The 25,884-nt window shown below is 42.8% G+C and overlaps 1 pseudogene; it reads right to left on the bottom strand.

The window, feature by feature from the left end:
• Positions 1-477: 477 nt before the first annotated feature.
• Positions 478-25,884, bottom strand: part of LOC120847036 — a 37,350-nt pseudogene continuing 11,943 nt past the window's right edge.

The following is a 25,884-nucleotide window of genomic DNA, read 5'->3' as shown; positions in this document are numbered from 1 at the left end:
TAATCAGCGGCATGTTGCCTTCATAGAGGAAAAGCAATGCTATCGTGATTCGACGTAATCTGCCACCAAGCACCGCAGAAACGCAGACCCCTTTGTTTTATTCACAGCAACCATTTTTAAGCCACATATGGTAACTTAAAAAAAAAAAAAAAGTTTCAAGATTTTTATACACTTTTCTTGTTATTGCACAGACATCAATTCTTTCAGAGGTATTCATTGCTAAAATATGCTTTTTATTCACTAGTTCTTGTTTTTCACTATGCAGAAAGTACTATTTCTACCCAAGATATCATACAGGAAAGAGTCGCGCTGCTTCCTGCTCTAGTCAAATGTCTTCCACAGTGTTTACATGACTCCCTTGGATACTGCCCTGGTTCACATTGACGGAGCAACCAATGACTACCTCGAAAGATGGCAGATGGTTGGAGAGCGAGGTCCGGTGCAGACCCGGGAGGCGTATTTGCTGAAATGTTTATGCTAGTTACTTCCGTTGGCGTCTCCTGATACAGGATTTTCTGCTTGATTTATTTTGTCGCAGACTTCCTTGTCATAAATTTTGTATTTAGGATATCCGCAGATGAGAAGAAATGCGTATCAAGAGCTGGACGGAAGTTTCTTAAATAATGAATCGTACGTATACGTTGTTTTATCTGCAATCCCAGACTCGTCCTCGTTTTTCTCACTTTCTTCGTACTCTGTTTTGTAACGCCTCTGGGAATCGACCCATTTTTCTTTAACCAATCTTCCCTCAGCCAGAACTCACAAGCTGCAAAAAAGATCGATATCTTGAGACAAAGGGCATGACGGGCATTTTAGTATATAAAAGTTGCTTAGGACAAAATAATTAAAAACAAGCGTTTTAACAGCGAAAATAAAATTACGAGTTTTTCTAACTTCCCAACGTTGAATAAAGAAAGACCGAAAAGACTCCTTTTGAACTTCGCACAGCAATAAAATAAAAATGAGATTCAATTTTCATAAACACAGTGCAATCGTTTTAATTGGCTTTCAAACGTATGTCCCTCTGCACTACAATTGATTTTTCTGCGAGTTTAACCTTTATGTCAGTCAGTTTAGCTTCCCCTGTGAGCTTTTGCGACATGTAATGCAGCACTATATCACCGGTGTCGTGGTTAATATAATCCTATCGAGTATATTCAGGAGCACTTTCAATATTGGGCTGTTTATTGAAATTAAAACAAAAATTTAGCACGATGGCTGCCGACTGTTTCCCCGATCTGCATGAAATAACAAAAATAGCACACTTCTTCGGCCCAGGCTAAAGCCAGATTGGCGCGACAAAGAGCCAGCTTGGCTCAAGCCTGGCCCAAGTTTCGCCAAACGGTCCCAGTATTAGCCGGGGAAGTGTGCTGCTGGGGAAGGGGCTTCAACGTCGTGAGGTTTTCTACAAGTAGAGTGAAGATAATGAGCTGGACATCATGTCAGAAAAACGAAAACCTAATGGTTTATCCGACGCTTTTTGTCTAAGAAAATATAAAATACTAAAATAAGAATACACAATATTACACACGACTTGACCGCTGGTCGCCGCTAGTAAGACTGTTTCTACCTTTGTATTAGGGACGTTGCACTACATTATGCCAATCGACTGTTTTATTTTTACATTGTTTTTTTAACAGAAGCTTCGAATATCCGCTGCAGCCGGGTGGCACAAAATTCAGATCTCCAAGCATCATACCCCATAAAATTCAGACCTGGAGATTTATATTTGGATATTTCATAAACTATTGTGTTTTCTGGCCCATTGCTACCTTGATTGCCTACTTCATTTATATCTTTATTTTTTCTGCTTTAGTGATAAAAAAACAAGAATGGGAATATATCTTAATATTAGCATTGGACGAACATGGTAGCTACACAAGCACTTTTTTACACTTTACTTCACCCGGTGGAATAATTTAGTGTATTCACGAACCGTAGATCTCACAAGGACCGCTCTAGGCTTTGATGTGAGTATATAATGAGTAATATACCCATCCGGCAACAGTTAGGTTGCGCCAGCAGAGTGAGAGCCCACGGTAATACCGTGTCTCGTTTAACTTGGCAAAAGGTGAACGATAAGTTTCAGATTGCGTGCCCGACGGCTGGGATATGCGCTACTTTTATTCGAGCGACACACACAGATATTAGGGCATGACGCAGCGAAAAGTCAGATACTTCGTAGTAGAAGCGTACTCCGGTGATACGTAGTCGCGTTCCTACTCGTCTGCTGAGCGCCGTAGCTTCCGCCGTACTGGCATGTTATGCGACCACGGCTTCCCGGCCTACTCAGTATTTTTTGCTTCAGACTCCAGGCTAAGAGGCGCCAAGAGAGAAATAGCTCATGTTTGAACGATGCAACCTACATACTCAGGCATACTCATTGGTTCTTGCTTCAGTCGCTAGACACGCACAGATATTAGAGCATGACGCAGCCCATACAAAAATGTCCTATGGTCGGCTATAGAAAATTCTTTGTATGGTCGGCTTTAGCTATTTGGCCCAATTAGCTATAGATTCTCGTATGGCTGTCCTTAGCATTTTTTATGGTCGCCCTTATGGGCCTCTTTAGCTTTGTCTATGGCCCTATCGCTATCCAGCCATATCGCTCTTTAGCTTGTGTAATGGTTGGCTAAAGACTTTTCTATGGCTTACCCTATGGCTCTCTTTAGCCAGCGAACTCTAAAAAAATTTTACTTCAAGTTCCCCTGACTTGTGAACGCTATATGGTAGATATTAATACATCTCTGAATATACAGAACACAAGCAGAACACTTCCCCACACGACAGCAACAACGCAGCGCTTTTTTTTTCTTCTTTTTAACAGGCAACAGAGCACCGCCACCGGTGCGAACATGCACTATGTTCGCACTAGCTGTATATATGGCAGTCTAATTTTTGAATCCGATTTTTCCGGTGACCCATCATTTGTTGCAAACACACGGAGAGGCGGAGCAAATATTACTCATACTTATTACATTATTTGGATTGTCTCGTGGAATAGCCCCCATCTCTTAATTCAACACCCAGAAAAAAGCAAATGTAGATCATTAGGCTAATTAACTAAAATGTCTTAATTATCTTTTTAATAGGTTGATGAATCACGTTGACAATGCAGTGATGACATGCAGTACACTAGTGCTGAAGATTGCAATCAAGCTATGGCTTGATTGCAGTGTTCAGCGCCAGTGTAATTTATTTTCACTTTTGGGGGTAATAATTAATTTTAATTGTTGCACAAGTATTTTAATGGATTTTTCAAACAAACAATATCACTGGTTTTCACGACTCGTTGCAACAGCAAAGAACAGGGTTTGTCACCGGCATTACAGAAATTGAGTATTGGTTTAATTTTCTAACTTGGAGTGTTTTTTTACTAAACAAGTAAGCGTCGGTAGTTATTTTCTATCCGCGACTCCAACTAACTATAGGTGGCGCCACTGATTTTCCAAGATGGCGGGTTTAGTGAGGGTCAGAGATGCGTGCCGCTGTTGAGCCCGTGTAGTGTGCTGGCTTCACTGAGCGACATAAATTATTTCTGGTAATACAAGGAAGCGAATGTTTTATGAGCGCAGGTTACCCCTTTAACCTGAAAACAAGAACGGTGTTTAGCGTATTTTTTACGGAAGGATGCGCGTTTTAATTCTGGAGTGAAACCGAAACTTACCTCTATTTTGGATTTAATTTCTTGATATAGGCCTTAATTTTGAATTATTTCACGACTCAAGATGTGTCTCACATCGTAATTATTTACTTAGAAAAGTTGTTCGCGGAAACTTTATTTTGTGACATATTGTTCGATCCAGGGTGATATTTGTAGATGCTGAAAAAATCAGTGCTGATATCTGTGCGTTCTCGCAGCCTTTCTCTCGCTCAGATAATTGTCATGGGAAATAAGGACAATTATTCCAGCACAAGAATAAGAAAATAATTTTAATTTTTATAATATGTCCACGAAACGTATAAACTAATAAACGCTGCTCTCACTGCAACAACCCAAAGACGGAATCCGAGTCAGAGAGCTGAAGTGTGTGTGTGTGTGTTTATAGCACCACGTGACGTGTAGGACTTAATATTACATCCATTGTTTGACTGTTTGTCTATCTTGATAACTATGTCCGAGTTTTTCATATGCTAAAAAGAAAACAGAATTATACCTTTCTCGAAAGACTATTATTGTTAAATAGCGTATTCTCGCGATCTTGGCGTTAATTAGAGGCATACTTTGCCGCGATTTGTATTAATAATAATAGTATTAAAAGTCACATATTTGAATAAGTAATTCTTCAAGTTCTAATATAATTTGTTGCTTATGATCTAATTTTAAACGCGCGAAGAGATATGACAATAAAAACTGTGCTAATTATCATCACTGGTTTCAGTTGCTGCATTTTAATTACCAATAAAAAAAATAGTCTAAAATCAATCAAAACATTTTAGCGAATGTGAGAAATCCATGTAAAATTACATTAATTGTGAATAAAGTATATTCTGCTCAAAGTCGCGACTTTTGACAACCCGCGCAACGCCCAAAGTCGCCGCCAATAACCTTCCAAACCAAATGCCCAAAAATAAAAAATAAAAAAATAAAAAAGCTTTTTTTTTTAATTATTAGTTTTTTCATAACATTTATTTACTTTTGTATTTGCTCGCCGTTGTTTTGCCAATCTCAACCTTTCCAGTTCGAAGGAACGCCTACCTGCTTGCACGTCTGGTCACTGCAGCGCGTTTCGTTGGCGTTGGAAGCCGGTGAAACAGTTGTGAGTTTTAATATTGCGTATACGAGCGAACTCAAGCCCTGTGTGTTTGCGTTAGCTTTACGTGTTCTACACTGCGCGTGCGCGGAGCCCGAAACTGCGGTCTTGGATGGCGCATGGCGATGGAGCGCACGCACAACGTGGGGCACGGAACTCTAACGCAAACGCATACCGCTTGCATTTGCTTCTATGCGCAATACTAAATCTCTCCAGTAAGGTACAATCCCATACCGGCTGCAGCACTACGTTGGGACAGTGAAGAGTCTTGTTTACATTCGGAAACGACATTTCGCGAGCCATGATCGCGAGCAGTTCCGCCATGCCCGCTGACCAGGAGAGTCGGGGGACCCTCACTAGAGCGCTTCCCGTTTCCGCCGCGGGAGGGCGAGCGTCGAGCTGGAGACGCGAATAGGCGTGGAAAGAAAATTTATTGGTTCTTAGTCTTTAGACCCGGGGCCATACATTTTTCTATAGATGGGTAAAGACAATTTATTGGTGTTATGTCTTTAAACACGGGGCCAAAGAATTTTGTACGGGCGGGTCAAGAACATTTATTGGTTCACTGTTTTTAGACATAGGGCCATATAATTTTTTATAGGCGTCTAAAGGAATTTTATTAATTCCCAGCCTTTAGACTCAGGGCCATACAATTTTCTATAGACGGTTATAGACAATTTTGATTTCGTAATGTATAACCAACTAGCCCGTCACATGATCCTTGGGCAATTTTTAGGTTCCCAGACTTTAGACCGGCCGCCATAGAATTTTCTATTGGCGGGTAAAAAAAATGTATTGGTTCCTAGTCTTTAGACATAGGGCCATAGATTTTTCTATAGCTGGCTGTAGCTGTTTTTGCAGATTTCTATGGCCGACCATAGAGGGCCATAGGGGGCGATAGCCTGCCATATAATTTTCCATGGACGGCCATAGACTATTTTTTGTATGGGAGCGAAAAGTCAGATATTTCGTAGGAGAAGCGTACTCCGGTGTCACGTAGTCCCGTTCCTACTGGTATGCCAGCGCCTTAGCTTCCGCCGTACTGGCATGATATGCGACCACGGCTTCCCGGCCTACCCGGTATTTTTTGTTTCAGACACCAGGTTAAGAGGCGCCAAGAGGGTAATAGGTCACGTTTGAACGATGCGGCCTACACTCCCAGGCATACCCATTGTTTCTTGCTTCAGTCGCCAGATAGCGCCAAACGAAACAGCATTGCAGGTTGCCTATAAGTTTCCGCATAGGTAAGCTTCGCGGTAGTGTGCAATCCTGCCTGCGACCCCCGACAACAACCCGTCCTATAGATCCTTCCAATAATCCCCTTCTAAACGCTGCCTTCTTTGTCTACTGGGCTGCGGAACGCGTTTTGAGCATGCGCAGTTGCTTACTTCTGCGGAGTATCAGACGGCGCACATGCACCTACATCCCAATGAGTGGGCATTTTAGCCTGGGCGATAAGCGCTGGAAAGGTCTATTGCCTTTTGCTTGTACGGAAGAGGGCTCTCGTCGCATTTGTGTCTGTTATTCTGAAGATGCCACCTGCATTGATAGCGAAACGTTTATCGTTCAGTTATAGCTTTGTTGTGTTAAGTCGGAGTAAACTCTTTACACTTATCGTCCTTTGCTCTGAAGAATTATCCCGGCCTTTGGGACATTTTTGTCCTCAATGAACGCTTAGTTGTGTGATCCCGGACGCCACGTGACTTGAAATATGCAGACTTTTACCTATCTTAAGTACTCTACTCAAGATGCTGTATTTAAAATACTTTTGGTAGTATTTGGGTATCTTGAAGATACATTTAGTATAGAGCATTTGTTACTCTATCTTAATTACATTTGTCACTACTCTTGTACTTAGTATCTCAAATACATATCGCAACTCTAGGAAACGATTTTCGCCAGAGCAATCTATGGAACTAAGGATCGTCAGACTCCACGGCAAAGCTGATCCATTTCAAACTTTGAGCCAAGTGACCAAACACACACCAGGAAACAATGCACGAGCAAAACATAATCTCCAAATGCCAACAAGAGCGGTTCTTCAACGGAACGTCATGCTTGGAGCTAGCAAAGTGCTGGTGACGTCATCCGGAATTCACACTCAGACCCCACCTCTTGTCTGGAACTGGAGTTGTTCCGTCAGCGGAGGATTGTGATGCCAACACTCGGAAAAATCGCAGTGGACCATTTTCGGAAATCACCGGTTCTGGGCGTTTCAGTGTGAAAATAAGCGAAGACGCTTTCATGCGGGCACAGGGACTCCCTCGTCAGACCCTGCTGGTTTTATTGCGCTGCAGTGACCGAGATTTAGCTTCCCCAAAGCCTCTTGTGTGCCTATTGTGGCTTAATTGTTTTGCTCCGAAGCTCGTTCAAAAGCGTTTCTTTCATCTTCTTTCAAATCCGGGCCTCGTTTCTTCCTCAAAACCCCCAAAACCAATTTTCCGCTGATTTTCAACTTGGCTGCCGGGGACATAAACACGGCCGGCAAATGTTTGGCCAGCAGTGCTGATTTTCAGCTTGGCTGCCGGGGACATAAACACGGCCGGCAAGTGTTTGGCCAGAAGCGCTGATTTCAGCTTGGCCGCCATGGATATAAACACGGCCGGCAAGTGTTTGGCCAGAAGCGCTGATTTCAGCTTGGCCGCCGTGGATATAAACACGGCCGGCAAGTGTTTGGCCAGCAGTGCTGATTTTCAGCTTGGCTGCCGGGGACATAAACACGGCCGGCAAGTGTTTGGCCAGCAGTGCTGATTTCAGCTTGGCCGCCGGGGACATAAACACGGCCGGCAAGTGTTTGGCCAGAAGCGCTGATTTCAGCTTGGCCGCCGTGGATATAAACACGGCCGGCAAGTGTTTGGTCAGAAGTGCTGATTTTCAGCTTGGCCGCCGTGGATATAAACACGGCCGGCAAGTGTTTGGTCAGAAGTGCTGATTTTCAGCTTGGCCGCCGTAGATATAAACACGGCCGGCAAGTGTTTGGCCAGAAGCGCTGATTTCAGCTTGGCCGCCGTGGATATAAACACGGCCGGCAAGTGTTTGGCCAGCAGTGCTGATTTTCAGCTTGGCTGCCGGGGACATAAACACGGCCGGCAAGTGTTTGGCCAGAAGCGCTGATTTCAGCTTGGCCGCCGGGGACATAAACACGGCCGGCAAGTGTTTGGTCAGAAGTGCTGATTTTCAGCTTGGCCGCCGTGGATATAAACACGGCCGGCAAGTGTTTGGTCAGAAGTGCTGATTTTTAGCTTGGCCGCCGTGGATATAAACACGGCCGGCAAGTGTTTGGCCAGAAGCGCTGATTTCAGCTTGGCCGCCGTGGATATAAACACGGCCGGCAAGTGTTTGGTCAGAAGTGCTGATTTTCAGCTTGGCCGCCGTGGATATAAACACGGCCGGCAAGTGTTTGGCCAGAAGCGCTGATTTCAGCTTGGCCGCCGTGGATATAAACACGGCCGGCAAGTGTTTGGCCAGCAGTGCTGATTTTCAGCTTGGCTGCCGGGGACATAAACACGGCCGGCAAGTGTTTGGCCAGAAGCGCTGATTTCAGCTTGGCCGCCGGGGACAGCAATTCTTAGAATTTGTGTCAGTAAATAAGTATAATTTAATTCTGGGGGGTGACTTTAACGTCAATATACTTGAAAATTCGGTTCAATCTTTACGACTAACGACTACACTAAACTCCGCCGGATTTACAAATGTCATCACATCTCCGACTAGAGTAACTCTATCTACTTCTAATTCCATCGACCTTTTTATCACTAATGCTAATACAGACGTTAAAGTTGCTGGCACAGTAAGTTCTGACATCAGTGACCACAATCCAATATTTCTGTCATTTTATAATCACGATTTCAAGAAACAGGTAAATAAAAATACAATAACCTTTCAGAACATTTAAAATTCTAATATTCTCGCATTTCGTAATGCCGTAATAAGCCAAGATTGGGACTTTGTTTATTCTCTCCTAGATGTAAACAATGCATACAATAAATTTATTCAAACATTAAAGATGCTTTACGATTTGCACTTTCCGAAAGTAACAGTTACTGTATCAAAGAAAATTAGGAAACCTTGGGTTACTCCAGTCCATATCAAAATGATGCAAAAAAAAGACCGTCTGTATAAAGCGTTTTTAAGGTCACGGGATTTAAACAAACTAGTCATCTTTAAGAAATTTCGAAACAAGTTAACCGCTGAATTGCGAAAAGCAAAATATATGTACTATAAAGAAATGTTTAATGACGTTGACAAACAGCGACCTGATATTATGTGGAAAAAAGTTAATGAAGCTCTGAACCGCGGGACAATCTCAAAACAAATAGGTGACTTAATTGTAGATGGCCAAACTGTGTCTGGAGACTCTTTGGCAAAACTTTTTAACGACTATTTCGTAAATATAACACCCAGACCGCATAGTGACAATGCTGTATCGTTTGTTCACGAAATCAATGACAGTTTGTTCCTAAAATCTACAGATGAAACAGAAATATTTAATACTTTTATTGGGTTAAGAAATAGTAAGAGCTGTGATATCGATGATTTACAGATAAAAGCTATAAAATTTATTATAGATATAATCTCGCCATGCTTAACATATATATTCAATTTGTCTTTAACTTCTGGCAAGTTTCCTGAAAATATGAAACTAGCTAAAATCTCAGTTATTTTTAAAGGAGGGGATAAAAACATGTTGAGTAATTATAGACCGATTTCTATTCTTCCTATTTTCTCTAAGGGACTAGAAAAAATTATATTTAAACGTATTGAACATTTTTTCGTAAAACATTCTATACAAACAGAGTTTCAATTTGGCTTTCAAAAAGGTAAATCTACTGAATCGGCATTGTTACTACAGAAAGAAATTATACTTGAAAATATTGAAAAACGACTGCTCACACTTGCTCTTTTCATCGATTATAGTAAAGCTTTTGATTGCCTCAATCACACAACGCTACTTTCTAAGCTTTATAAATATGGGGTTCGCGGCATATCCTTCGAATTGCTTAAATCATACCTTGAGCATCGCCAGCAAAGTGTATCTATTGACGGTCAACGCTCACCGTTCTCGAACATTGTTTGTGGTGTTCCACAAGGCAGTATCCTTTGACCTTTATTATTTAATGCTTATATAAACGATGTTGTAAACATTACTGATCAAGCTCAATTTATAATTTATGCAGATGATACGAGTCTTCTTTTTTCCGGTAATGATGTTGATGAGCTTATAAGAAGGGCAAATTGCGTATTAGAAATTTTTTTCTTTTGGTCAGATGTCAATGGTTTAAAAATTAACACATTAAAGTCAAAAGCAATTCTATTTAGACCCGTTAATAAATTAGTAAATATTACAAATCCGCTAGTGATTGGAAACGCGTCAATCGAAATAGTACATCAACACAAAACTCTTGGCGTGTACTTCTCTGAACATATGATGTGGAATTACCACATTGAATATTTAACGAAAAAACTTTCTCAAGTAGTTGGGGCAGTCGCTAGGTGCTGTAGTTTTTTGCCGGTAAACATTAAGCTAAAAATATACTGCGCCTTATTCAGTTCTCTTTTGAATTACTGTCACTTGGTATGGGGAACAACTACGAAGACAAACTTAAATAGCATTCTATTACTTCAAAAAAAGATATTGCGTTTTATTGCGGATGTTCCGTATAACTATCATACTGAATCCTTATTTCATAAATACAAAGTAATTCGTGTAGAACATTTCTATGAGTACCGCCTACTTCATTCAATCCGCTTCTCATCTTCTACGTTCATGAATTTTTTATATTGCACTTCCGAACTAACTTTACATGAAAGCACAATGAATACACGTTTTCCAGAGAAATGGTTGGTTCCTCGAAATCGCACAAACTACAATCTTCAGTCTCTTCACTACAACATTCCAACATTCTTAAATAAATGGCATCTTCATAGTAGCAATGCTTTTACTCTTCCTAAAAATAAACTTCGCACATACTTTGCTTAAAATCATAAGAAATGTTTCTTTTTTTTTCTTTTTTTTTTACATGCTGGTCTGACGTTGTGGCGTGAGAAATGTATTAATTTGTGATATTATATACTTTACAGAATGTACATAGGATATTTTCCCGAAGTTGCTGCTGTCATTTGTTACAGGACCCCAGACCCCGTCAAGCTGCTCACATAGCAGCTTTTTGTCTGGAGGTCCCTCCAGTGTATATCTGGAAAATAAAGCTTGAATTGAATAAACACGGCCGGCAAGTGTTTGGTCAGAAGTGCTGATTTTCAGCTTGGCTGCCGGGGACATAAACACGGCCGGCAAGTGTTTGGCCAGAAGCGCTGATTTCAGCTTGGCCGCCGGGGACATAAACACGGCCGGCAAGTGTTTGGCCAGCAGTGCTGATTTTCAGCTTGGCTGCCGGGGACATAAACACGGCCGGCAAGTGTTTGGCCAGAAGCGCTGATTTCAGCTTGGCCGCCGGGGACATAAACACGGCCGGCAAGTGTTTGGCCAGAAGCGCTGATTTCAGCTTGGCCGCCGTGGATATAAACACGGCCGGCAAGTGTTTGGCCAGCAGTGCTGATTTTCAGCTTGGCTGCCGGGGACATAAACACGCCCGGCAAGTGTTTGGCCAGAAGCGCTGATTTCAGCTTGGCCGCCGTAGATATAAACACGGCCGGCAAGTGTTTGGTCAGAAGTGCTGATTTTCAGCTTGGCCGCGGGAGACATAAATGCGGTTGGCAAGTGCTTGGCCAGAAGTGTTGATTTTCAGTTTCGCCGAAGGGACACTCATATTCTTAACTTTGATCACGCTGACGAAACTTTGGCATGACGACGGGCAGCGACAGAAGCATCATAAGCGAGTGGTTGGCAGGATTGTAGTGTGTGCATCGCGCGAACACTGTTAGCGCAAGCAAACGATCACCGTTTTACTCAGTTTTTTTCCGTTAAACTTGAAAGGCTATTGTCTTAACTAGCACTGTCGTGTGATATGTTCGTTGTAACATTACCAGAAGTGAAAAAATATTTTGCCCGTCGTTCTTTGAAAATAAAATACGAAAACAGCGCCGATGTCGTCTTCGCGCTAACAATATTTCTCTTTCGCTGCGCGGCACTCTTAACGCGAATACCACATCCGCGTTTTTTTGGTTAGTGCTCGACATATTTACTTCCCAACTGCACTCTAAGAAAAAGAAGTTGTAGTCGGGTGCATCGGGCGCACATGCACCCCTTTGCAGGAAGTTGCAGCCTCCGTTACCCAACCAGTGTGCTTGTACACCGACCATGAGCCCCCTCCTCCACCTTAAAATTCTATAGGTGTATCAATGCATTCAGCTTAGTACACCGCCAGGCTAGCCACGCGCCCCGATGAACTTGTGTTTGGATCGGATAAGATTCGATCTTTCGGGCTTCGTGTTTTGGTTGAGCCTAAACATGACGTCTCTCATATATTGAGTATACAAAAAGGTAGCAATGCTGTGCGGGCCGTTGCTGACAGGCACTGCTGCGTAGGGTACGCCCGGCACGAGAACGTTTTCACGTTCGCACGGCAAAGGATTTTCAACGATAAAGCAGCGTACTGCATCAACAGCAAGCTAACGCTGCTCGAGAGTCCCACGCTCAAATTTTCGCAGAGCGAACGCGGTCAGTCAACGTAGTCGCGGTAAACGTGGTCGCAGTTGATTCTTCATTTTATATTAGGATCTTCAAGCTTCCCGTTTTGGGGGCCATTTTCGGGCTGCGGAGTTCCTTTGGTATTGACAGCAGGGTAGATGCTATGCTTGTTTAAGGCCAATCGTGTCTTCGGGTAGGATCACGTGACTACTGTCTCCAAGGGAAAGAGATAAGAAAGAGCACGGCACCTCCCGAAGGCAAAGGCCACGGATAACATCCACTGCACTATCAACTTTGGGTCGAACTTTTAAGAAGACATAAGTCACAAACCCTCTCGTTGTGTTCATTGTTGAGATACCCCTGAAGATAAGCCTTTGTGAGCGCAACCCCCTTTTGACCTTGAAGGAGCTGTTACTTTCCTACCCCTTTTCTTTTTTCCTCTCTCTTCATCTTTCAAAGCTGAAAGGGTAGAAAAATGTGCGAACTCGCCGAACCAATCAGTAGGAGACTTTTTTATCACCTGACTCCCCTCTCTGGGCGCGGGTAACTTCAGGAGCGTGATCACGTTGTAAAGGTATCCCGGATGACGCAGTAGCTTTTTTCAATCCCGGAATGCCTGCTTCCTTGTCTGTTTTTTTTTTTTTGTGCTATGCTGCGACCTGCGGGGCTGCTGTAGATTTCGTCCGTGACAACGTATCCAAGGCAATCAGTGTTTGAAAAGTCCTTTGCGTATAACGGCAACAAGCGATTTCTTCAAGGAAGCCTAAGAAATACTTGTGACGCGTTTAGAGCGCGTTCGGCAAATGACTGCTTCTGCCACATTGTGCTAAATGAATCTTAACGGACCCCTTTCTTCCCGTTTTTGTGAGGTTGTTCTGCAGTGCCCGTATCGACGTATATCTCGCAATACATCTTTCAAGTCCGCTAAGTTTATGGTAAGTGCACTGAACCCGACTTGTTGGAAACGAGTGACCGCTGTTCTACGGGTACTCTTCAAGATTATTTATAGAATCAGGCACTGTCTATTCTCCCGGCAGACGGGACAATAATTTCCCCGAAAGTCTGCCCGCAGTCGCCTCCAAATAGCTGGCTGAAATCATGCGACAATTATCCCGGACAATACTTATTTTCTTGTTCTCTCGGCATTTCGTGAAAACATGCCATAGGAGACTTTTCGTGAATGCACGTTTGATGGACACGTTTTGTCGACACTAACATATCACATACACTCGTTACGCGAATTTCACACTGCGGGGACATTTTTTCGCGCGTGTGTCGATCATTGGCCGGCAGTCCCGTCCACGCAGCTTCGCCGCCGACATTCTGCAACGGCTCATTACAGAAACGTTATCCCACGTGGCCCACCGTACAAGAAATTTGCGGCGACAATCTGGGGTGACTTACAAAAAAAAAAAAGCTACTCATAGTAGTTGTTTATAAAACAATCTGTCGATGAGACATCCTTCGACGAACTGATTGTTACCGCCAATGAGAGGCGTTTGCAGGTAGAATTTCGGGGAAATTATTTTCCCAGCTGCCGGAAGAATAGGCAATGTATACCTTAGAATTACCCCTGTTCCTGTATGCTTTGCAATCTTCTCAGCTGTATAAAAGCTTAGAAGCACCTTTTTACATTTCGCAGAGCGCTTCCACGTTTGTACTTATCTACGGGACATGCTGTGCGTAATAAACTTCAAGGAGATTTGAAAACAAACTTTTGTGTCTGTCTTCCTGCCCGTCTACAAACACCTGCGCGAGTAATTTTTTTTACGGGTTTCCTTCATGTTTTAAGTAGGTTAATTTAGTTCGGGACATCTTTAATAAGTTTGAGATATCCAACCTTCCAGATGGTGCCCATTTAGGGCTAACGAATAATTAGCCTGGGTGCCAAATTCTAGCTTGAGAGCAATTTATTTCAACAAGCATTGGTCAGCGAAGGGAATGCCGCGGCTATGCTTCTGCTAGAGCAAGTGAGCCAACCCTGCCTTTCGTGGCTTGTTCGCGTCTGTTCATTTGCTTGTGCGTCATATATTCAGCTGCATAGTTCAGAAAGAGCTGATGGTGGCCAGTCATCCTTGACGTCACGACGACTTGGTTGACGTTACGGAAAACCTTCTAGCCTATTGTGAGCCAAGATCTTGAGAACATCTCGATGATAGACAAACGAGTGAACTTATGTAGAGCCTTAGGCATCGTCAACTTATGCGGAAGAAAACTGGAGCCGTCGATAGAGTTGGATCACAAACAATGCTCGAGAAAGAGCGGTATGTGTGTGTGTATGCGGGCATATCTTTTCGATGACAACCCGCACGCGGATACTTTTAATAGGTAAACGAGACCTTGGGTAAGTGATTTTGAAATACTGATAATTATTTGAGCAATTGCGTTCATTTTTGTTTTGCTTCAACTTTATTCAATAAAGGGAAACCTGCCGTTCATTCCAACATTACTTTTAACTTATTAATGCGCTAGGGGCTCCAATAATGCCATTTTTACTGTAATTGCATGTATTGCCCTGTACCAGTTCCTCTTGCTGCAAGCTGTACCACTTGAGTTACAATCATAAAAAATATCAACAGTATCAGTTAAAAAAATCAAGCTCCTTTGACTTCGTTAAGAATGACGTGAACCCTTCCTTGATCGAAGTTTTTTTCTTGTTTTATTTTTGATTAGTACAAAGAAGTCAATGCACATGTATTCGTTTCATTATTTAAAGGGAGCACATGCAGTGCTTGCAAGCTGCTCAGATTGACAAGCATCGAATGAAAATATTGAGGTTGAAAATTTGTCGCGATTCTTCTATTTGGTTTTATTTTAACGCACACGCTTCCACTACATTCCGGGAGTATCAGACTCCGTACCGGAGGTACACAGTACAAGTTTTCACACCTTTAAGGATATAAAAGGGGTGTTGTAGCAACTTGCACCCTGGGCTACACTTTTTTATCACCTTTAAATCTAGTAATACACCCTCATAATTTTACCAAAAGGCGCGCTGTTTCCTGTTACACTTTCCATTTAGTGAAGGGTGTAGAAGAGGGTGATAAATAAATAACACGAAAAGGTTTTGGGAAGCTGATATATGGCTCTCTTCATAATGTACAGGTTAGATTTCTGCTTGAACACCAACGCTTGTTAGCAGTGTTCTTTTTTATTATGTCAGTTGTAATTCTTGCAAATAGCTGATAATGAAGTGCCTCGTATGCATACAATTTTTATGTTTGCCAACAAAATTTTATATATGAGTTCATATTTAATTTTCGTACAAATTACTCCGCACTCAGAAATTTGAAACCATGGAGAAATGCTCAATACTTGCTTTTTTTACAAATATTTATTGATGGAAGATTACAGTAAGATATTCAGTTAGTCTCGAGTTTATATCTGACAACACAACATGAAATAAAAATAAAGTAAATATGTTCGAGAAATATTCATGACGTGCTGCTAGAACCTGTCACATGACCATGTGAACCTAGGTAAAATATTCATTTGAGAATATGATTACATGCACAATAACTCACAGACATAAAGAGGCAGAACCCATAATAAGCCAGTCCGAGACATCCCATAAAAATGGTCTATGGTCGTCTATGGAAAATTATATGGCAGGCTGTCACCTCCTATAACCTTGTATGGTCGGGCCTTAGAAATCTATAAATACAGCCACAGCCAGTTATAGAAAAGTCTAGAGCCCTCTCCCTAAAGCCAGGAAACCAATACATTTTCTTTACCCGCCTATAGACAATTCTATGGTCCTGAGTCTAAAAACTCAGGGCCATGCTTCAATCACAACGACAATAATCATAATCATAATAATAATACTAATAAATAAGTGCGTTTTTAACAGTGGCCAGGGATATTCAATTGGTCGTCTTGCTGGCGCAGTTCAATAGAACGCGCAAACAGACGCCTGCGCGCGCGCAGGCACACACACGCACGCGCGCAGGCACGTACACAGGCATACACGCGCGCAAACGTACGCCCGCGTGCAGACGCACACGCATGCACAAGCACAGACGTACACACGCATGCACGCGGACGCATCCACGAGCGCGCGCACGCACATGCACGCAAACAAATACGACGAAGTAAACGTTGCTTGAGTTAGTTTCGGTTTTGCACAAAAAACGAAACCTAAAGTTTAAATAAAACCTAAGATTTAGTAAATTTTTGTTAAGTATTACATTAAACATTATTTTGTAGTGAAATTCTTATTGTTACTAATATAATAATGGTTTGCTTCCTTTCGTTCTAAAAAAGAAAAAAAAAAGTATCTTGAAAACTGCGCAAGTCCATCGCTATTGCAACCAGTTTCGGTTGCGGCTGACGTTGAATGGCCGTTGTAGGTGCAGTGGGTTCAGAAATCTCCTTTCTTTTTAAGTTTTAGCCATTTTAGCGGATATTTTAGTTATCTTCCTTACGAGGACCGTGTTCAAGAATAGCAAGCGATGACTGAGAGTTCTGAGACGCTGCGTCGTGCCAACGCCCGTAAGTTTAGGACAGCATGGACTACTCGCACAAACGCCGGTAAGCAACACTCTTTTGTTTCTGCGAAGTGGGGTGCTGTTTCAAACTTTGTCGTGTACCGTGTGCTTGCTAAGCTATGCTTGATTCTAACTATGCTTCTTCCCTGTGTTATTTCGTTATTTGAAAAGAGCGTATCTTCTTCAAAACCTGTGGCTCTCTCCGCAGTGCGAGAAAGATTGTCGTGCGGCGGAACTGTGGGCATGTTCTGGGCGCCGTCCTCCGACGCTCCTCCAACGACGCTTTTGTGGAGCGTTCAAGTACCGTCTGACGGCAGTTCAAGCATTCAGTCGCCGTCCCAAGTGTTAATCACAGGTCATGCTAGTTCTGACGTCTTGTCCCAACAGCAGCTCGCCACCGATTTGTTTCATAAAGCGGGAGCGAGAAATACGTTACAAGAGCGAACAGCATGATTTTTTGCCCAAGCTAATTAATGCCTGTGCCGTAGAGACGCGCGGTCTCTTCGCGTTTGCCGAACCGGCACACTTTCCAAGTTTGCGATTGTGTGATGTAAAAAAAAGAAGAGTTTAGATGTCACGTTTTTTAGTGGTGGCGAAATCCCTAAAAAAAATAGAGCAGCTAGAAAAAGCAAAAGAGTAAAGCTATACGCACTACGGAGTGCACTTCGGACGGAAATGGCTATACGCACTCTGCGGAGAGCTCATGCCGCTCGGGCCACCCTTTTCGAACGGCGCGTGTATCACTGGGGAGCTCGTTAACACAGCCCCCCGCCTGCGTTCACGACGCTTCGCGGCGACAGTATGCGGCTGCTAATTACAAAACTTAACCAGTACACGCCGCTTCGCGGCGTCCAGCCGGCAACCCTAGCCCCGCTGTCCCCGATCGCACCTCCGAAAGGGGAGTCTCATTCCATTTAGTTCTGCAAAGCTTTGTCGACAACATTTGTTTTGTTTTTTTAGTGTTTATTATAAAAATAAAATGTCATAAATATCGCCAAATGCCTCGAAAAAACAAAATGTTCGAGAAAAACCAAAGTAGGCCCACCGCGGATCGACCTGCGTCTACTTGCGTATAAAGCGGACACCTTAACCCCTATGCTATGCCATCGCTCAGAAAACTCGTTGTGACCATTTATTTTATACGAGATTAGCGGAGTGCGTATAGCCATTTCCGTCTGAAGTGCACTCCGGAGTGCATATAGCTTTGAGATAAGATAGAAAAAAATGAACTTAAACGCCTAATGTCCGATCTGATTACTGCATGGAGTTGGAAGACTACCACCGTACCAACTCGCCCGGTTAATCTTTCTGTGAAAGAATAATAGCCAATAGTAAGAAATAAATAAATGCCAACTGTTAATTGGTTACAAAAATCGTAAATGATGCAGTACAGCCCTACCCTGCTCTACTCTTTTTATGATATCAGATAAGGTGCAAATGTATAGGACAGTTCATAGCAACCATTTATGTCCGACCCATTATATTGAATCTTTTCTCTAAGAGCTCGAAGTTATATAAAAAAAAGTGTTCTTCATAAATTAAGCTGCACCACTGAATGTACAATAGCATGTGACTTGTATGTATGTTCTCGGCAAAAGAAAAGGATGCATTCAAAAAGCGCCAATCATTTTGTTTCTTTTTTGTTAGAGCTTCTTTCAGGTATACACAAAATGTGGGTGCCTATATAGGTCTAAACGAGTGGAATTGACTTTTCCTGCAGGGCTGGAAGGCCTGACTCAATTTGGGTAGCAGCTTGCAACCTATGGGAACCTGGGGAACTGAACCGCAAGAGTGAGAGTGACACCCGCCTTGCACATTCCCAACGATGGCACCACGAGGAAGGGGGAGCTGCCCTAAAGTGAATGCAATGGCAGGTGGGTCGTTCCAGTGAACCCCTATACAGATGATGCCAAGCAGAAAGTTGTTGAAAAATGTATTATTAAGAACATGAAGTGTGAAGGGCACGGACAAGAAGGAGGAGATCAACACAGCGCTGTGTTGTGTTGGTATCCTCTGTTCCCATATTCTTCATGATTTATTTTTAATGATTGGCTACCAACTGGTTCAATCATCAGCACTATAGTGCTGATGCTTGATTTTGTTGGTAGCCAATAGCAGCATGCTTTTATTGACTATCTTCAATACAAGTATGCTGCTATTTATTAGTATGCATTAACACTGTGCTTGTAGTTAAATCCTAGTCATTCATTAATAAACAAAAATAAAAACGAGGGTACAAGCTAGCTATACAAGCTAAACACGAATAACTTATTCAAGACGGGTTCTCAGGAAGATAATACAAACGCAGAGAAGTGTCCATCACAGCTGAGCTTTAATGGACAAAAAATGAATAGGTGACCAAAAAGAGGAAACATAGGGGAAGACATGAAGTCACTCTTTACAATTTCTCGTCTGCTTACCACCACTTTACGGGGGGAATTCCTTCCTGGATCTTACAGCGTAATACTGTTCCCAACTCCTAATATACCCAAAAAGAGTAAACGTAAAGAAGCAACCTACTAACATCTGGGTAAATCTGATTAAACAAACAACAGGGAATGCTCTTGAGCTTTCAACAGGAAATAAAAAATATGCACAACATCAAGATTTCAAAACACAGACGGACATCACACCTGTTTCTAATGAAAAATATAGGCCAAGAAACTTCTTCCACTCGATGGCAAAACACAGGGAAGGCATTCAACTAATTTCTGGGTTTCATCATTGTTTTTGATTGTTTCAGTATACACTTGTGGTCACTCTCGTTAGTCAAAATGTTTTCAGAAGTGTTCTATAAGGCCACACAATTATCAGTCCTCAATGCGGGATTTCGTCGCATGAAATGTTCTATGAGTCGAGCGAGACTTTCTGCCGGTCCTTGGGACATGTCATGCTGTGGCTTATGCATTACTGGATTTTCTTTGTTACTTTGTGGTAAATGGCAAGCTGTATTAAATCTATTGCAGGTCCCAGCTGCACGAAGCGGGTAGACTCATCGTCCAAGACCGCTAGCCGCTCTCTTCAAGCCGCACAGAGTGTTCTAAGAGGTGAGCAGTCATTCCTGGCGGTCCTTGGTACATGCCGTGCTGGGGGTTTATGTAATACTGGCCTTGTCTTTGTTACTTTCTGGTATATGGCAAGCTGCATTAACTTTCTTGTAGGTCCCAGCTGCACCAAGCGGGTAGACCCACCGTCCAACACTGCAAGCCGCTCTCTTCAAGCCATGCAGAGTGTTCTATGAGGTGAGCAATCATTTCTAGCGGTCTATGGCACATGCTTTGCTGGGGGTTTATGTAAAACTGGCCTTGTCCACTTTGATCCAGTGTTTCTTAACGAAAAAGTGGACCTCTATAGTTGGATGGTGCACGGCTTCATGCACATGCACCCGGAACTATATATATTTTTATATACATATACGCAAAGCTTTCTACTTCAATTCAAACAAAATTAAAAAAAGAACAAAAAAAAAAAAAAAACGGCGTTAGTGTTATTTGGATGCCGCCTTCACCGTATGTTTGTGGGGCTCTGAGGACATTACATAAGGGGAAAACCCTCGCAGTATGTTATTCAAAACTATTTAACCAAAATTTTAATAATATCTTTAATAATTGTTTTTGTGGGATATTTTTCAACTCTAGTTTCAAAGGCAGTGAATATTAAAGACTAACCCGATTGACAAAATTTGCGAATGGCAACAATTTTGAGATATTCAATCTTAAACATCTGCATTTTTGTCGCCCAATAACAAAATCTTGCGCTCAGAAGGCCTCAGGATGTCGTGCGGACGTGGTTGCTTCGGACGCACCTTCACTATCCTGGAAGTATCACGCCGATGCTTCCACTAAGGACACACTCTCGAGATAGTGACGACGTACCCGGTACGACTATGTCACTCTTCTAACCACCATTAACGGCACGAACTCTTGAGCTCAAGCTGAGCGCGGTTTTTGCACCCGACATTAAAAGTGCAAAAGTTTGACAATGAATACCTTGAGGCCGCTTGGCTTTTCGTGATTGGTTTAAATCGGTATAGCCTTTCAAATTGACTGGCTTTTAACACTGCAGTTGCAACATGGTCCATAAATCCATTAATTACAAAGCTAACAGATTATGGTCAATTAGTCAACATACTGTGACAATCATTCCCCTTTTTATTGTCCGCCGAGTCCCACGAACACGCAGTGAAAAAGGCATCAGCGTAACTCTCACGGCCTTTTTTAAAAATTCTATTAGCTTTCAAATAGAGTGCTGTGTATGCATGTAAAACGACTTGTAGAATATAATCATGCACATAATTGTTACAATGGTTTGCTTTTCAACCAATTAAGTATTGCATTTTTTATCGCAACCTTTAAGAAATAAGCAAACTATCCAGTCTGGTACTCAAAATGTATTCTATTCGGCAATAAATCAACAGACTACTACTTTGTTTGCCTTTGGCTTCATACTTGAAATAATAGGAATTTACGAATCATAGATCTTGGGCTTAAATTGAGTAATGATTTGAGCTTATTAACTTTTCAGTTGAATATCACATAGCTTCTGCACCTCTCTCTAGGCTCGAGAATTCTGGGTCCGTTTACAGCAAGTCATCCAGCCGCCGCAGGTTACCTTTAGGGCCTCCGAGATTGCTCTTCTCTTGACCTAGACAGCTCGTTTTATATTTTGTCAGAACACTTTTTGTCTGTCACGAATTCTAAGGGTGCAGCGAGGTTCAAACTCAACAATGTCTCATAGATAGCTGTAGAAATATATCACGAGCACCTTTTTATGTGCACCCCCCCCCCCCCCCCCTCTACCGTTGATAGCCACTACCGTCAACCTCGCCAGGCTCGACGCGCTGCGTGCTAAATTTCCGCTGCTCCGGTTGGTGTTCGACGGGGGAGCTCATATGGCCAACGACTAGACATAAAATGTAGCTCGTGAAAGTTAATTTCCACAGCTATATGAGAGACATTATGTTTGCTGTTTTCGGTAACCTTCATCTTTGGGTTTTTCAGTGTAGAAGAGGAGGCAAAAAATTAACATTGGCCAAGGGACAAATATTAGCATGTACCGTTATGGTCAGTCGGCGGCCCTATACGGTTCATAATGCAGAGTGGCGTGGTGAGAAGGGTGCGTCCGTGGCAGACATAGATTGTAGCACCTGAGCTCCCCACCTTCTGTCTGTTTGTCCCTTTTTTTAAAACTTGCCTTCCCTTGGCTATGTTCGCTGATACCGTTAAGAACCCATTATCGCACCCAATCAACGCCGGCGACCGATGACACCGCCTGGCAAAGTGTGTCTACCCAAACGTCCCTGCTTTTTGTCTTCTGACTCTTTTGGACATATTGTTTCTCAGCTGTGCATCCTCTTACCCAAACAGTAACCTCAAATGTACACAGAAAGGCTGCTGTCTGAGAAAGAAAACCGGGCCGCTGTAAAAGCGAAATGTGAGAGCAAAGCAAAAAACCACTCTCATTGCGAAAACGAACCAGTGATGCGTCGGATTTTTGGCGTGGCTTCTATTTTGTTTTTATCTCCAAACCTGTCAGTTCATTTCCAACAATTAATGTAACAAGATACATATGTCTAGCAGCGTATCATAATGCATCGCGAAAGTATTTCACTACTGAAACACAAGTAGATTTCGCAAATGTATCTTGATAGAGAAATATAGATACTCAAAAGTGTCGCTAAGATTATATAGCAATACTTTCATGTCGTGATGTTGCCCCGATTTTAATTCCTTATTCGTTTTACATTGCTGCAGACGCCGGTTACTTGTTTGAACATAAGCACTGTATGTCTGTGTGGAGGCTGATGCTGATGGCCTTAATGGCAGCGAATAATAGCAGCTGACAAGAGCAAACATGTCTATGGCCTTTTAAATTAAAATATATTGTGCTTTATCCTTTTACCTAACGCAGGGCGAGAACATCCCACCGACACCATGTGTCCTCTACACCAAGCAGGAGCTGGACGATGCAGACTTTCTTCACCTTGTTGAGGATTGTGAGCGCTTGTTCCCCGTTTTTAATGCAGAAGAGGGGCTGTGCATGTTGTTGGCAGCATATTGGCTGCTCATCATCCAGTACGAATGCAAGGCCTCCAACACGCTGGTTGCTCTGGGGAGGCTTTTCCTTGGCTTGAGCGACATAACTCCAAGGACAATCGTAATCAAAATTTTAAACAAAGTTTGCTTATAGGTATGGGGTCGAAGAGATGTTTCAAAATGAGTTGCTGGGCGAGTTGGATAGACATCTTGACTTAAACAGTTCCTTACGTAACTTTTTTGCGCTGTTTAAGTCAAGAAGAGATGTTTTTTGAGCCGTTTTAAAAGTTTATAATGCACTTTTCTCGCCAGTATTATCAGGTTCATTTTTAGTTTGCATTCAGAACGAATGATAGAAAGTTTTATGGAGGCATGTTTTATTTTTCTTTCTTTAAATGTTGAGCACTTTCTGTGATAACTTATGCTAACCTCCTGAAGGCGAGGCATGCTTAGAATTTAGCTGTACGAGTTCCTCATACATAGTCGTCTTCCAGAACTTTATAATTTTCTTTGTACGTGAGCAAGAGGATAGCGTCTTCTACCGAAACATTCGCTTTTTTGCCATAGAGGGCAAGTTCATTATGTGATATTTTTCATTGCATGTTTGGAGATAGCATTCTTAGTCATGGAATGGCATACATTGTATTTTTCATTTGTCTCTTAGGGTTCAATAAATGTTCAATTTAACACATTCTAATTGATGTCGTAATGAGCTTCCCTTACTGAATAACTGCTGTGGTTACGTCAAGGGCTAGACCACCCCCCTCTACCCTGTTTCCAATTAGTAATCAGATGCGCATAAAGAGACAAGTGATAAGTGAAGCGTGTTGCCTGCAATCCTCTGAAACGAACAAAACATGTCACCGGATCTTCTAACAGGAAAGCTCTCTTTGCCTCGTTTGTGGCAACCCATGATGCTTACAATGGTTCAGCCATGCAGTGCGATGCTTGGGGCCACTGCTTGCTCGCTTAGAGTTCGAGAAAGGGGGGCGCCGTAGCACTTCCCAATTGCCCTCGGGGTTATGATCTGGCTAAGGAGCTGTTTTGTATTACTTCACAAGTTGCGTTCAGTGTGACACATTATTTCTTTATTACGTGCCTCGTATGTGGTGGTGTGGCTATCCCCCTAAGTGAAAAAAGTGTAAATGTGTTCAGTAAACATGATAAGTTGCAAATCATATCATAATAATAATATAAGAATATGCAATACCATATATGATTTTTGTACAATTTACACATTCTGATACGTGTATTGGACACATTCCTATACTATTTTCACTGAGGCCTATACTTCATTTCACCCTTCGTCCGAGCGTGGCGGACACTACCAGCCAATCCAGCGTCGAGAGAGCGTCATATGACCTTGGACTGCACATAACCAAAACTTCGCGTGATACTCTCTCGGCGCCGGATTGGCTGGGGTGACCCAGCATCCACTGGGTCACCCCAGCGGGCGCCCATCCATGCCAAGCACCCTTTCCCAAGGGTGTTATCAAGCACCCATTATGAAGGGTGCTTGCCTGAACATTATGAGGGTGTTGGCCCTGGTACAGGCTGATTTACACCCTTAAGTGTGTCAAAACTTTTACTGTGTACTGAAGTCTTCGCTTTCCCATTAGTGCCAGTAAGCTTGTGTAAAGTGAAAAATATTGTAACTGAATATCTTTGCACTGTCCCTTCACCTAAAGTTACTTTTTTCTTTCTTTTTTTACTGCTGCATTACCGGGGGATCTTAATGGTGGGACCACGGACGACTGAAATGGTGGTCGCAACCGGTGTCGTAAGACGTAGTGCTCAAAACGTCCAATAAATATTGAGCAACCTTCCAGCAGCTTCGGTTGTCATTAATATGTAAAAGTTTTTGGGGTTGAGTCCTCAAACTTGAGCGGCCGAAATTGTTGACAATCGTCTGAGGAACACCGACATTTTCTGGCTGTCTGTGATAAATAATATATAAAGTGTAAAACTACAGCCACTTTCTGCCAGTGACTGGCCGAAAGTCAATGGTCAGTGGCTGGCCAAACGGGAATGGCCAGGGGCTGGTCAAACGTGAACGGCCACTGGCTGGCCAAAAGTGACTGGCCAATGGCTGGCCAAAATCGAATGGCCAGTGGCTGGTCAAAAGTGACTGGCCAGAGGTGAATGGCCAGTGACTGGCCAAAAGAGAATGGCCAGTTACTGGCCAAAGGTAAATGGCCAGTCACTGGCCAAAGGTGAATGGCCAGTCACTGGCCAAACGTGATCGGCCAGTCACTTGCCTAAAGTGAATGGCCAGCGACTGGCTTAAAGTGAATGGCAAGTCACCAGACGAGGACGAAAACACTGCTATTGCCGGGCACTTTGGCCAAGCTTGGGCCGTCAAAAATCTGGTTGGCCGTAGTACACTTGCCAGCGATGGCCTAGTCACAACGTGCTGCTTGGCCTGATACTGGAATCTGAACTGTTGGAAGGTTCTCGCTTTTCACCGGAGGGACAAAAGCGCTCTCTCCTGAGCGTACACGCGTGTCGTTCAATCGCCTACTCATCAACAAGACGGGCTGCCTGATCAACTTCTAGTTCGGTGGCTATGGATATGCGATTCCGTACCACCTGTCAAGTACGCCGAATCACGGCAGGGCATATTACAAACTTATTGCGGAATGCCTCATTAGCCGAGCCTGCCGCCAATCTAAAGTATGGCAAGTGTCATACCTAGAATACCCGAGTCCTGTATGTCTCTAAAATATTTCGGCACGCATTATGTGGCATATTCCGAATTATTTCAGAGTAGACATCCATATCAGCAGCTTGAAGGTCACAAAGATTACAGAAAAATGTGATTTTCAGAGAAGTTATCCCAAGTAGAGCACCCCTTCCTGACTTTTTATTCCTGAATTACCAGATTGCAAAGCTTGCCAAGTATCCTAGAATGTAATTCAATTACTCCTTCAAAGTAGTTGTGCTCTACTCAAGATAGTAAAACTTGTTGGGTATTTGGCACAACGCTGGAAAAAATGTTTGAGTTGGTAGAAAGAATGAAA

This window comes from Ixodes scapularis, unplaced genomic scaffold (assembly GCF_016920785.2).
Source record: "Ixodes scapularis isolate PalLabHiFi unplaced genomic scaffold, ASM1692078v2 ptg001158l_1___fragment_3__unscaffolded, whole genome shotgun sequence".
Lineage (NCBI taxonomy): Eukaryota > Metazoa > Arthropoda > Arachnida > Ixodida > Ixodidae > Ixodes > Ixodes scapularis.
The sequence above is the reverse complement of the archived record's forward strand: the minus strand, read 5'-3'. Positions and strand labels throughout refer to the sequence as shown.